Here is a 12,651-nt window from a genome sequence, read left to right on the forward strand (position 1 = left end):
TTACACCAAGGCACCGAACCTTTAACCTTTGAGGTTCTCCGCCGTTGAATTGTGCATGAACGTCGATCCACCTGGCCATTGTTTCAAATCTACACAATAAGAAATTAAAAATAATCAATGAAAAACTCATTCAAACATTTCATCACTTGATGTGTAAATTATACAGACTCTAAAAATCATAAAAATAACCCTAAAATTATAAATAATATACTCTTACTAAAATAAAAAAATAAATATAAAACACCAAATTAAAATATAACCCTAAAATTTTAAACTAAAACATAAACATCATACAAACATTTTAACTAAAGTAAGCAACTAACATTTACTCTAAAAATGAATTATACTATGTAAATCTACTCAAAAACTAAAATAAAATAAATCTACTCAAAAAATAAAAACATTTATAACAACTAAAATGTAAGTTAATAACATTATAATTACTTACTTGTGATTTTGTTGAATAAATTTGGTTGGATTTGGTTTGATTTTTTAGAGAGATTTTGTGAGAGAGATTTGAAAAAATATTTTGGAAGATGAGATGAATAATGGATGAGATAGAGGTTCTGCCATATTTTTGTAGCAGAAGATCCTCTACAGTTAACTGCAGCCTGTTTTTGATTTCTTCGGCAATTAACTGCCAAGAAGGCAAAAACGTATTTTACTTGTGTGCCTCAGCCTTATGAAATGTGTCAAGAGCAATTTTTATGTGGAAATAGTATAGTGGTCAAAATTACGCACTTTAAATGTGAAAAAGTAAAGTATTTAATAAAAAGGGTACATCTCTAAACATGTTGGACGGGAATCAGATATGGCTTCTCCAAAGATTTTTTTTTATGAATTTAATTCTTATGATTTATCAATATAAAAATATTTCATAAAATTGTTGAAATTCTCCTTATAGATAAATAAGTGGAGTGTTTGGGGTTCAAACTCCGACCCCTCACATATTGTGCATTATCCCTTACCAAATGAGCTAAGTTCATGGGGACGTTGAATATTTTCTTTTATTAATTCATAACTATTGATTGTGATTTAAAGACAATATAGACAAATTAAATTATTTTTCATATTAGCATCATCAATTAAGGGAGCTCTAGTGCACTGGATTGCCCTTTTCATATTATCCCTTACCAAATGAGCTAAGCTCATGGGGACGTTGAATATTTTATTTTATTAATTCATAACTATTGATTGTGATTTAAAGACAATATAGCATCATCAATTAGCATATGCGGAAGCTTTAGTGGATCGGATTGCCCTTTATTAGCATCATCAATTAAACACTACACAAGTATTATATATTTATATTCATAGATGATTAACATTTAATGATATCGTAAGAAAACATTTATTGATAGCTAAAAATAATTTTATAAAATATTTTGTCAAAAACTTTATAAAATTATTGTACTCATTTGTCCATCTATTTTAATTTTCACTAGCTAATGTTATATCCATCACTCGTCTCCTTAAATTTAACTCAGTTGATAAAAATAATGCATAATATATATAAGGTTTGGGGTTCGAACCTCAAATACCATAAAAAAAATATTTATCACCCAAAACTTCATTTATGAGAGGAAGTATCAATCAGTTTTTTTAGCAGTGTTTAAGATGATCCTTGTTAGATTCTTGTTATATTTAATCAAGATTCTTGTTATATTTAATTAGGGAATTTGCTAGATATATAAACAAATTATATAAAAATATGACGTGTGCTTCACTCTTGTTGTCCAGTCCAGGTTTACTTGATCGTCACTCAGTCAGTCACATACTAACTTCCGTTCCTCAGCAGCACACCTCACACCAAAACCACCGCCCATATACTAATTCATTATTTATTTATGGATTTATCCTTTTTGTTCTTTCTCTATTATGATTAATATTTTATAAAACCTCTTTCTCTATTATTAGATTCTGATATGGCCCCGGCTGCTTAAATATTCAAGACTAATGTCTAACTAATGTGAATGTGATGCCCCTCTTATAATTAAAAAACAATAATCTCATTCTATCCACTTTGTTTCCTTGTTTGAAATTGAAATATCACTTATTAGACGCCATTTTTAGAACTATAGATAAATAAACTATGGTCACATGGGTAGGACCTTGCTTATCAGTTAGGACATGTGGAGATGTAGTGGGTTTACATTTGGTGGTACCATGCTACAATTATTGCTCAACTAGCCACTTTTTTAATACAAAAAATAAATCACTCATGTTGGAATCTTTCTCAGCATTTCAACCTAATTCACCTAAACATAAACCACTAAAAAAACAGTTGAATCTTTTTGGGCCAACTCCTATACTACATGCGCCAGCTTCTGTTTTTTTTTTTATGTACTATGAAATATTTTGAATTTAAAATACAAATAAACTTGGCAAAGTCAAACTTTTTTATTAAATTAATTCTATTTTATTTAAATTAATAAAATTATCAAAAAGAATAAAAAAAATATATAATTAATACCTTATTATTTTATAATCCTTCAAAAAAAATTACCTTATTATTTTATAAATTAATTTTAAAATTAATTAATATCAAGGTGATGATACATGAATCATGCTAGTATTAAAACAGAACATATGTTTTTAAATGAAAAATTAGAAAATTGCGTTGCTTAGCTTTACGATCATGCTGCTCAGTATGTTTTATTTTATTAAGGTGAATATGTCCATAAGGTGAAAGCCAATTTTTCAGCCAGAAAATGTCCTTGTCAAAAACAAAGCAAGAAAAATGTCACATGATCTTCTCGAAACATTTTCTCAAATGACCTAACTAAAATCCCAAAGTATAAAATAAAAATTAATTGATTCAATATTTTAAAAAGAGGAATGTTATTTGAACAACTCTTTCTTGGGACAACTAAAATTTACAAAGAAATTTAGGTAGTGGCATAAAAACCAACGCAATGGAGAGAGAAAGTAAAAAGAGAATGTGAGTTTGAGAGAAAAAGTTGTCACAAAAGTTGTCTAAAATCGGTTGTTCAAATATCATTTCTCTTTTAAAAATTACCAAATAGAAAATTAGTGTCATCTTATTGAAACTCATTACAAAGATAAAAAAAATTAAATCATTTAGCAATAAAAAATTCAAAATCATGCAGGTTGTCGTATGTTCAATGTCTAATAAAAATACCTTGTAGTGTGATGTAACTAACAAGGAATCTTGACTCATTCATTCAGGATGTATCATCTGTATACATGTGCTTAAGTTATGGGCTTAATTTACCAACCAAAATTATTCTCCGCAGGTATCAACTATCAACTACCGATTGAATCAAGACAAATGGCAACTACAAAAGAACATAAAATTGTGTGGGCATAAATTTTTCTTATGATCTTAATTTTATGTAAGAATATATAAGAAATTATAATGAAGTCAAAATATCCATAATTGAGATTAGACACTACTACTTGTTAGAAAGAAGAAGAAAAAAAATTAGACCCTACAAAGTTTAGTTAACAGTTACAAGTACTATCATGAAATCCTAACAAGTAACAAGTTGCTTGTGGGAGACAGTTCGGTCTCCCTTGTCTTTTCATATATTGTAGTTGTGGGGTCCTAATATACTACTACAAGTTACAAGTCCTCCAATGCTTTTCAACATTCAAAAGGTTAAAAATACATTTTTAATTGTTGGATGATATACTTTATCAATTCAAATGAATAAATATCGTTCTTTTGTTAAATATATATTGTATTTAATTGAAATGATATTTATTTTTAAAATAAATTGAATGGTATTGATTATTGCTAAAATAAAATGGCATTTGTTAAATTAATTAAATATGCTTGCGTTCAAATTCATTTAGATGAAATTTGTAATTTTAGTGTTTATATTATTGGGTAACGAGGGAGATTGGGAAACCACCCACATCAAACCGGAACAACTACACAGATGAGAAAGACATTACACTCTTATCCAAAATTTTAAGAAAATAGTTACATGTGTCCTCTTACATATAAAATGTTCAACCTTAATTTTTTTATTCGACGTGGGACATATAACACACATTTACACATAACATATATTTTATTTATACCATAGCAATATCCATGTACTAAGTTTCAGGTTAAATATTTGTGTTTTAGTAGAATAAAATATTTTGTGTAATGTGATTTCTAGAAATTAATGATATAAGTTTATATTGAACTTAGTAAAAAGCTAATAAAATAAATATTATATTGACTAAAAGTTAAAATCTAATTGAATTTAGGGTTAAATATGTTTTAGGTTCCTACGAAATTGGGACCTTTTAAGTTTAGTCATTACTTAATTTTAATAGTTTTTTTAGTCCTTAAAAAAAATTCTGCACTCAGTATTAGTCCATCATCAATTCAAATTTGTTTAATTTATGCTTAAACTCTTGAGCTTTTAAACAATCTTTTGTAGACGTGTTAAGAACATTACTAAAAGTTCCCCTGCAAAAAAATGTTGCAAAATTTGATTTCTACGTCCAGATTTTGTTAATTTTATCTTTAACTTTTATCATTTTAAAAAAATTATATTTAATTCGTTTCTTGTTAAAAAAAATCTAAATTTTGGTAAATGAACATTTCATAGTGTTCTAAATTTGTCTTAAAAAATCGTTCAAAAATTTAAGAGTTTAAGGATAATTAAACAAACTTTGTTGTAACAGGGACTAAAATTAGAAGTAATTTTTTTTTTCTAAGGACTAAAAAACTTATTAAAATTAAGTAAGGACTAAACTTAGAAGTTCCCAATTTTATAGGGACCAAAAACATATTTAATCCTTGAATTTAAAAGAAGATATTCAATTTTTTTTTAGGGAAAGATATTCAAAAATCTTGTAAATTCAAATACTACCTCCGTTCCTTTTTAATTGTCACATTTTGACATTTTACACAAACCAAGACAATCAACAATTGATACTACTTTTGATGCAATAAGCTATACTTTTACTATAATGACCTTATTCATTTGATATCCTATTTCATATATTTATCTCTCTGCAATAAATAACTAAGGATAATATTGGTAAAACAACATTTAATGTTGCATTGAACTTTGAAAGTGACAGTTAAATAGGAACAAAATTTTTCTCCAAAAGTGACACTTAAAAAGGAACGGAGGGAGTATAAAACATGATATTTTTTTCTTTCCAGCTTAGTATAAAATATCGTGATAGACATAGGGTTCTTAACAAATGATGATAAATATTGTTTTTTGTTGGTAGATAGATCAAATAACAATAGTCGTTAAAAATATGGTGCAAAATTCTAACAAACTTTGGGTGAAATTCTTTCTGACAGATATGTAGCAGGTCTGAAAATCATTCACGCTCATACTCGGCCTAGTGACTCAGTTACTTGGTCATCTATCATGCACACAAAGAATATCCTCAAAGATGGGTTTTCTTGGCTTGCAGGATCAGGTTCTTCCTCCTTTTGGTCTTGTCCTTGGAGTTCACTTGGCTTTATAGGTTCATTTGCTCCCTACATTGACATTCATGATATCCAATTGACGGTGAAACTGTATTCTCTACTCACAATCGCCATACCGATTGTCTCTACACTCAATTCCCTCCATTCGTCTCAAAAGCCATCAATAATATGAACATCAAGTTCAATGCCTCCTTAGAAGATACTTTTATATGGAGTCATAACATAAACGACACTTACACAACTAAAAGCGGGTATTCTTTGTTGATTTCTCATTTGGAACATGTCGACATTCCTAATCCTCCTCTTTCTTGGACTTGGATTTGGAAGCTTCAACTTTCGGAAAAGATTAAATTTCTCTTTTGGTTGGCTTGCCATGACTCGGTGCCTACTCTTTCCTTGCTTAACAACATAAACATGGCTCAATCTGCAATATGTACAAGGCATGGCCTTCAAAATGAGACTTTTCTTCATTGTGTTCGAGATTGCAACCACTCTCGAATTTTGTGGCAGCATGTTGATTTCAATCAACCGCATTTCTTCTCAAATGAAGTGACTCATGATTGGCTCAAAGTTGGCTTCATGGGCCCTCTCTTTCCTCTTTGCTTCTACGATTTGGTGGGCATGGAGAAATAGAAACACGATGTGTTTAGGCAATAAAAACTGACCCACCACTTGTCTTTCCCTTAACATTCATGGCATGGTACATGCTCTAAAACTCTTGTTACACCATATACACTAATGCAACCCCATAAACTATATCGGTCAAGTGGAACAACGCAAACCATTCAAGTGACATTCGCATTGTTGATGATAGTTGTCTTGGCTCCTTAACAAGAGATAGCTATGGTGGAATTTTAAGAAATGATGCAGGTGTCTACTTGTCAGGCTTTTCTGGATACATTCCAAATTCTTCTGACATTTTGTATGTTGAGTTATATGTCATCTATCATGGTCTTTTGCTGACTGAAGACATGGGTATTACCAACCTAGTTTGTTATGCCGATTCTTTACATTGTATCAACATCATCAAAGGCACCTCCTTGAAGTTTCATGTTTATGCGGTTTTGATTCAAGACATTAGAGATTTAATTGAGCATGGAAATATCTCGGTTATCCACACACTTCGTGAGGGAAATCAATGTGCAGACTATATGACTAAGTTTGGTGCTTCTTCAAATTTTGAGCTCCTTCGTCGCGACTCTCATCCGACAGTTCTTCTTCCTATCCTCCAAAAAGTGATGCGACTGGAACCTTCTTTATGAGAGTTTAGCTCTCTGTTCTTTCCTTTTTTCTTTTTGTTTGTTTTGCTTTTTTCCTTTAGTTTTGTACAAAAAAAAAGTGCAGAAATAGGGTTCAAACTCTAATTACGACGTCCGACCTTACAATTTCAATATTTTTTATCAGCTGAACTAAGACTTGTGGGCGATGATATAGATATAGTCATTCAATAAGCATACTGACAAGTTCAATATTATAATATTCAAACATACACTTGTAATTTTGGTAAAGAAAAAGAAACATGCACTCATAATTAGACGTTGTTTACAAAAAATATATGTTTTTTTGGGGTATAAAAATATAATTTATCTAGATATTAATCACTTTTCGAAAATATTTTTAAGGAAATGAACCTAATATACCTATTAATTGGATACATTTAGGTCTACATGTAATTTTAGCCAATACTCCACCTAGTATTTTTTTATAAAAAAGAAATTATTTATTTTTTAGATTTATTGAATAATTGATGTTTTGATATATAATATAAATACGATAAATCCGATATATGATCATTTTTAAAAGTAAATTGTCTCATCAAAAACACCAAAGAAATCCTAATTTTCTAAAATTAATTAACTAAAAATCAATTTTGGATAGCACAACACCAAAACCAAAACTTGTCGGAGAAAAAACACAGCCAAAACATTTGGGTGAGAGTCACTTCCTGCCATCCACGTTGTGTTGCTCTTTGATTATTGATTTCCATGTCCTTAGCCTTTAGGTATTTTTTAAGAGGAGCTTCTACCGTACACCTCACAAATTTAGGTGTACCGATACTCTGCTTTATAAATTTATAAATTAATGATCATTTTATGAAATAAGTTGTTATTTGTCATTATTTATATTTTAGAAAACACCATCTCGTAAGAAAAAAACATCATTTCATTGTTTATATGAATTATATTAAATTTTTAACATTTTCTAATAAAAAATAATCAATATTCTTTATTATGAGCAATAAAAATTCAAAAAAAGTAAATTTTATTTCATCGACGCTTATGGTAAATAAGATTTAATTATTATAATTGTCAATGATAAAAAATAATTATTTTTCCTTCAAAAAACAATCAATTTAATTATTATTTTAATGTTTAGTGTACCGGTACACTCAAAATATTGGGTGTACCATAGAATTTGCCTTTTTTAAGTTGTTTATTAACTAAAAGTTTATCTTTTCTGATGAATAAGTAGATCTGTAGATTTGAGTCTTGACCTTTATAAATATTATACTACTATATTTATGTCAACTGAACTAAAATCAGAATAGTATTTATGTATCATTAAGATACCAATGTTATATAACATTGGACACTGAGAGTGTGCCACATACTAATGTCAATTTATAAGTGTTTTATTTAATATTTTTTAAAGGGTGTGCCACATGACACACCTTAATTGGCCAATATTATATAACATTATGGTTCACAAGTTCTATCCCTAAAATCAAGGTACTATCTTTTTTTTTTTTTTTGAGAGGGAGTTTTGCGAGTTAAGATCATCTCCATTTAAACTTTTCTCCATCTCTTCCATCTCTTGATATAAATAAAGATACAAAAAATCTTAAAAATAATTAATTATGGTGTGACTAAATTAATAATAATGGTTAGTATCCTCTCCATTTGATAAAATAAATGGAAGTACACAATTTAGAGAGATAGACACATAAAATAGATAGTGGATCCTACCTCTCAATAAGACCCATCACCTATTTTTTTTGTGCCTATCTCTTTTTTAATGGTGATCTGAGGATCTCAACTCGAGTTTTGGAGAGATAAAAACACAAAAAGAAAAGTAAAAAGTAATTAATGTTAGTGGGATCCACTACATATTTTATGTCTCTATCTCTCCAAATTGCATCTTCCATTTATTTTTATAAATGGAGATGGTCTTTACCCCAAGTTTTGCGGATAAAGATACTCTCCATTTATAACTTTTTCCATTTGTTTCATTTAGAGATATAGAGAGACACATAAAAAATAATAAATAATTAATGATGATAGGATCCACTTAATGGCAGGACGTACCGTGTATTTTTTGTATCTATCTATTTCTAAATTGCATTTTCTATTTATTTTTTTAAATTGAGATGATTTTTACCCGAGTTTTGCTAACTTTTGCCCACAAAGAATTAAAAAAAATCATAACATTCATTTCTATGGAAAACATAAATTTTTAAGACAACTATTAAGTGCATGTTTGGCATCACGTTTTTGGGCTCCAAACATGGTTTACTTTTGCCAAACACGGTTTTGCTCTTTTCCATGCTGTTTGGATGACGAAAAAGCCAGTTTCTGAAACGCGTTTATGTCTCCAAAACGCAGTTTTCTTGAAGCTGGAATTCAGAGCTTCTACGGCAGATGAAAACCACGTTTCAGCCTTTAATTTCTCAAGTGACAGGTACTTACCTAATTACCCCTAAATTCAAGCCTTCAATTTCTCTTTACCAAATCACCCATAACTTTATCCTTCACTATACCCAGATCCAGCAGCACTCCAACACACAGATATGAATTTTCCTATCTAAATTGAAGGCCATAAGAGAGATAAAGGGTGAAAAAAATGATGAAGTAGAAGAAACTTAATGAGAGAATGGAAGGAAATTATGGATAGATGGAGGAAGAAGAAACTTATTGAGATATAAAAGGTGTGAACCATTGTAGATAGTTCTCGAAAAACAAAAGAGATGCGCATAATGTATTGCGTTGGGTGGTATTTCTTTTGTTGTGAAAAAAAAAAAAAAACTTAATGAGAAAAAAAAAAAACTTAATGAATTCTTAAAAAAAAAATTAATGAAAAAAAGGTTTATAATTTATATTGAAGTTGAAAATCATTTTTTATGATTTTAGATAATTTGAAATAATTATCTAAAATGAGAATGGAAATTTAGTTAAATACAATTAAAAGGGTAATTTGGTCATTTAATGTTCAAAATCAATTTTGATTCAAATTATCCAAACAACATCAACTCATAAGAATCACTTTTAAACGAGTGTATCTAAACATAACCAATTCACGTCAAAGTCACTTTTAATCAAAATTAATTCTCTCAAACTCAATTCTATTAAAATTAATTTTCATCACCGCCATACCAAACACACACTAAATGATTCACGTGACATACCAGACCAGACACTCAACAAACCATGTGGTTAGTTAAAAATTGAAAGAAGATAAGCACATGGCCCGCCTGCAACCAACAGTATCTGATCATGTGATAAGTACAATATTTTACATTATAGATACCTTATCACTTTAATCACTATAGCTTATATTATGCTCAATTGACATGTTATTCCAATTCGACGGCAATTTTCTTTTTTAATTTTTTCGTTTTAAGTTATAACTTAGTTAAATATTAAGTGGTTTTTATATATCTACACCTGTAAAAGTATAAGTAATTTTAATATAGTCATATTGTTTTGATATTTTAGCTCCCTCAATGTTACTCTTGATTATATTTTGGTGGTTTGACATTAAGTTGCTTATAACATTTTTTTTTATAGAATTTTTTGATATTTTAGTTCCTTCAATATTAGTCTTGATTATATTTTGGAACTGGTTTGACGGTAATTTTGCTTATAATATTTTTTTATGAAATAATGCGTTGAATGCATATTAGAGCATGTATAATGTTAAATGGACTTCAATCTCATCCCAAAAGTTAACTCAAATGATGAGGATACTTGAACATATTTATACATTCAACAGTTTGAGAACCTAAGTAATGTGGAACTAACAACAAACTACCAACAACTTTAAAACGAACTTCAATACTCACCCTCACGCCTAGTACAGGTCTGGGTCTAATTCCCACGTTGCAAAATCACCGGTCATAGCGTTATTTCAAGAGGATCAATAAAGATCAGGTGAATACTAATGATGTCGAGGCTAAAATCAAAAGAAAATCGATAAGGCAGTAACATAGGAATTGAACTCAAAAGTTGCCAATATTGTTGCTAGAAATGGCAACAAAGAATCCACCTTGGAGATAACTTTGAATGAAGTTGACAATTATGTTAACGCTAAAAACATAATTGAGCATGCTATATTGGTTACTCAAGCTGAAATTATTGGAAATTTGGCTCAGATTAGGAGTGTTTTAGCTTAACCACAATAGGCATTTGCATTCATGACGATGAAGGTACATTTGTTCATGCAAAAACATAATGTTTAACTCCAAAGAGTGACGTGCATATTGACGTAGCACTAGGGTTATTGACAACTCTTCAATGGATGCACGAGTTACGGTTATGATCTATAGACTTAAAAGCTCTTAAAAAGTAGATGATAGTTTTGTAGCTAATAGGTATGACTCCACCGAATTTGGAGCTATAATTAATGATTGTAAATATGTCTAGTCAGTTATATGAAACTCAAGTGTTGAGTTTGTACGAAGACAAGCAAATGTAGTTGTTCATGAATTATCAAAAGCGGTCAATCATATTATCAGCTAGTTTTCATATTTTGGTTACTCCACCAAATTATATTAAATAATAAAACGTTATAAGTTTTCTCCGTAGAAAAAGAAATTAAATAAGTTTATTGGTAAATTATTTTAGACAATACTTTTAGTTGTAATTGAGACCCGAATAAGTAGGGCAACAGCATATCCAAAAGCATAATTGCATATGCCGCCATTGGCATATTTTCTTTCTTTTGACAAAAATGCTATTGATATATATATAAGCACTAAGCAGTCCTTATTTACCTTCTAGAAGCATCATGGTATGAACAGTGGAATTATGGATATCCGCCGTTGAACTTCGAATACAGCGTGTGCCCTGCCCATTTGGTTCTCACTTTCTTCCTTTTGACAATTGACGCCACCCCATTGGTCCCATCTGACGGTTTAAATTTTATATACACGTTCAGTTTAAGGTTGTTCGAGTCAACAAACAAAAAGAAAAGATTATATTCTCCATATTATATTTCATGAAATTATTTTTGATAAAAACTAAAACATAAAAGAAAAGACAATTATTACAAAAAATCAAATATATAAAATATACAGTTAATTTATATACACAAATATTATATAAAAAAAATGACACTAATATCTAATCAAAACAATTATGATGCTGCCTTTTTAAATTAGTTCATACAATGTTTATACTAAAATGTTGTAAATATTACACAATAAATTATATTTTGTTTGTTAGAATGAAGTCCATTAAACAAAGCTCGTTAGATCATTTCTTGTACATTTCTCTCTATTTAATCATGTTTATTTCAGAATTGTAAAGACAATATCAATATGTCAAAAATCTATTGAAAATTAACATAATATTCATTTGTAAGGAATTTTTTTTTTCGAAGTGTTTATTATTATTATTATTAAATTTTTTAAGGGGTGTTTTCCAGTTGAAGAGTAGTAGTAGTTTCTTATTTATTTTTGTTTTTTTATTTAAAAATAATTATCTCTTTAACATTGTCATTGTCTTAAAATAATTATCACTTTAGAGTAATTTTCACCATCTTAATATAACATTTATTAATATTTTCATTATTATAATATTATTTATTGAATTTCATCTAACTTAACTACAATTAATAAGGATATTTTAGTAAATAATATCCATTTTATCATTGAAATCAACACAATTAATAATTTTCTTAAAAATTGTAAATAAATCTTAAACGACGGAAAATAGTTACTTGGGCACCTACCAAACACATCAATTTTAGACACACATACAATAAAGAGAAAAGGTGAAAAAAGAAAATAATTGAATAATATTGATTTTTTAAAGAATTAAGTAAAATACATTTTGATTTGTATCTTAAAAGGAAATGTTAACAAGGGCCTCCGGACACTTGTTAAGAAATTATAAAATGAAATATTGTTTTGGAAACTGTGTATTTTATTTTTTAAAAGTTAAAAAAGTGTTCTTTTTAATGTAAAATTTGACTTTTCATTATGTTTTTAGCATCTTAACTAATGCACGGGACACAAGGCC

This window comes from Medicago truncatula, chromosome 1, assembly GCF_003473485.1.
Source record: "Medicago truncatula cultivar Jemalong A17 chromosome 1, MtrunA17r5.0-ANR, whole genome shotgun sequence".
NCBI lineage: Eukaryota > Viridiplantae > Streptophyta > Magnoliopsida > Fabales > Fabaceae > Medicago > Medicago truncatula.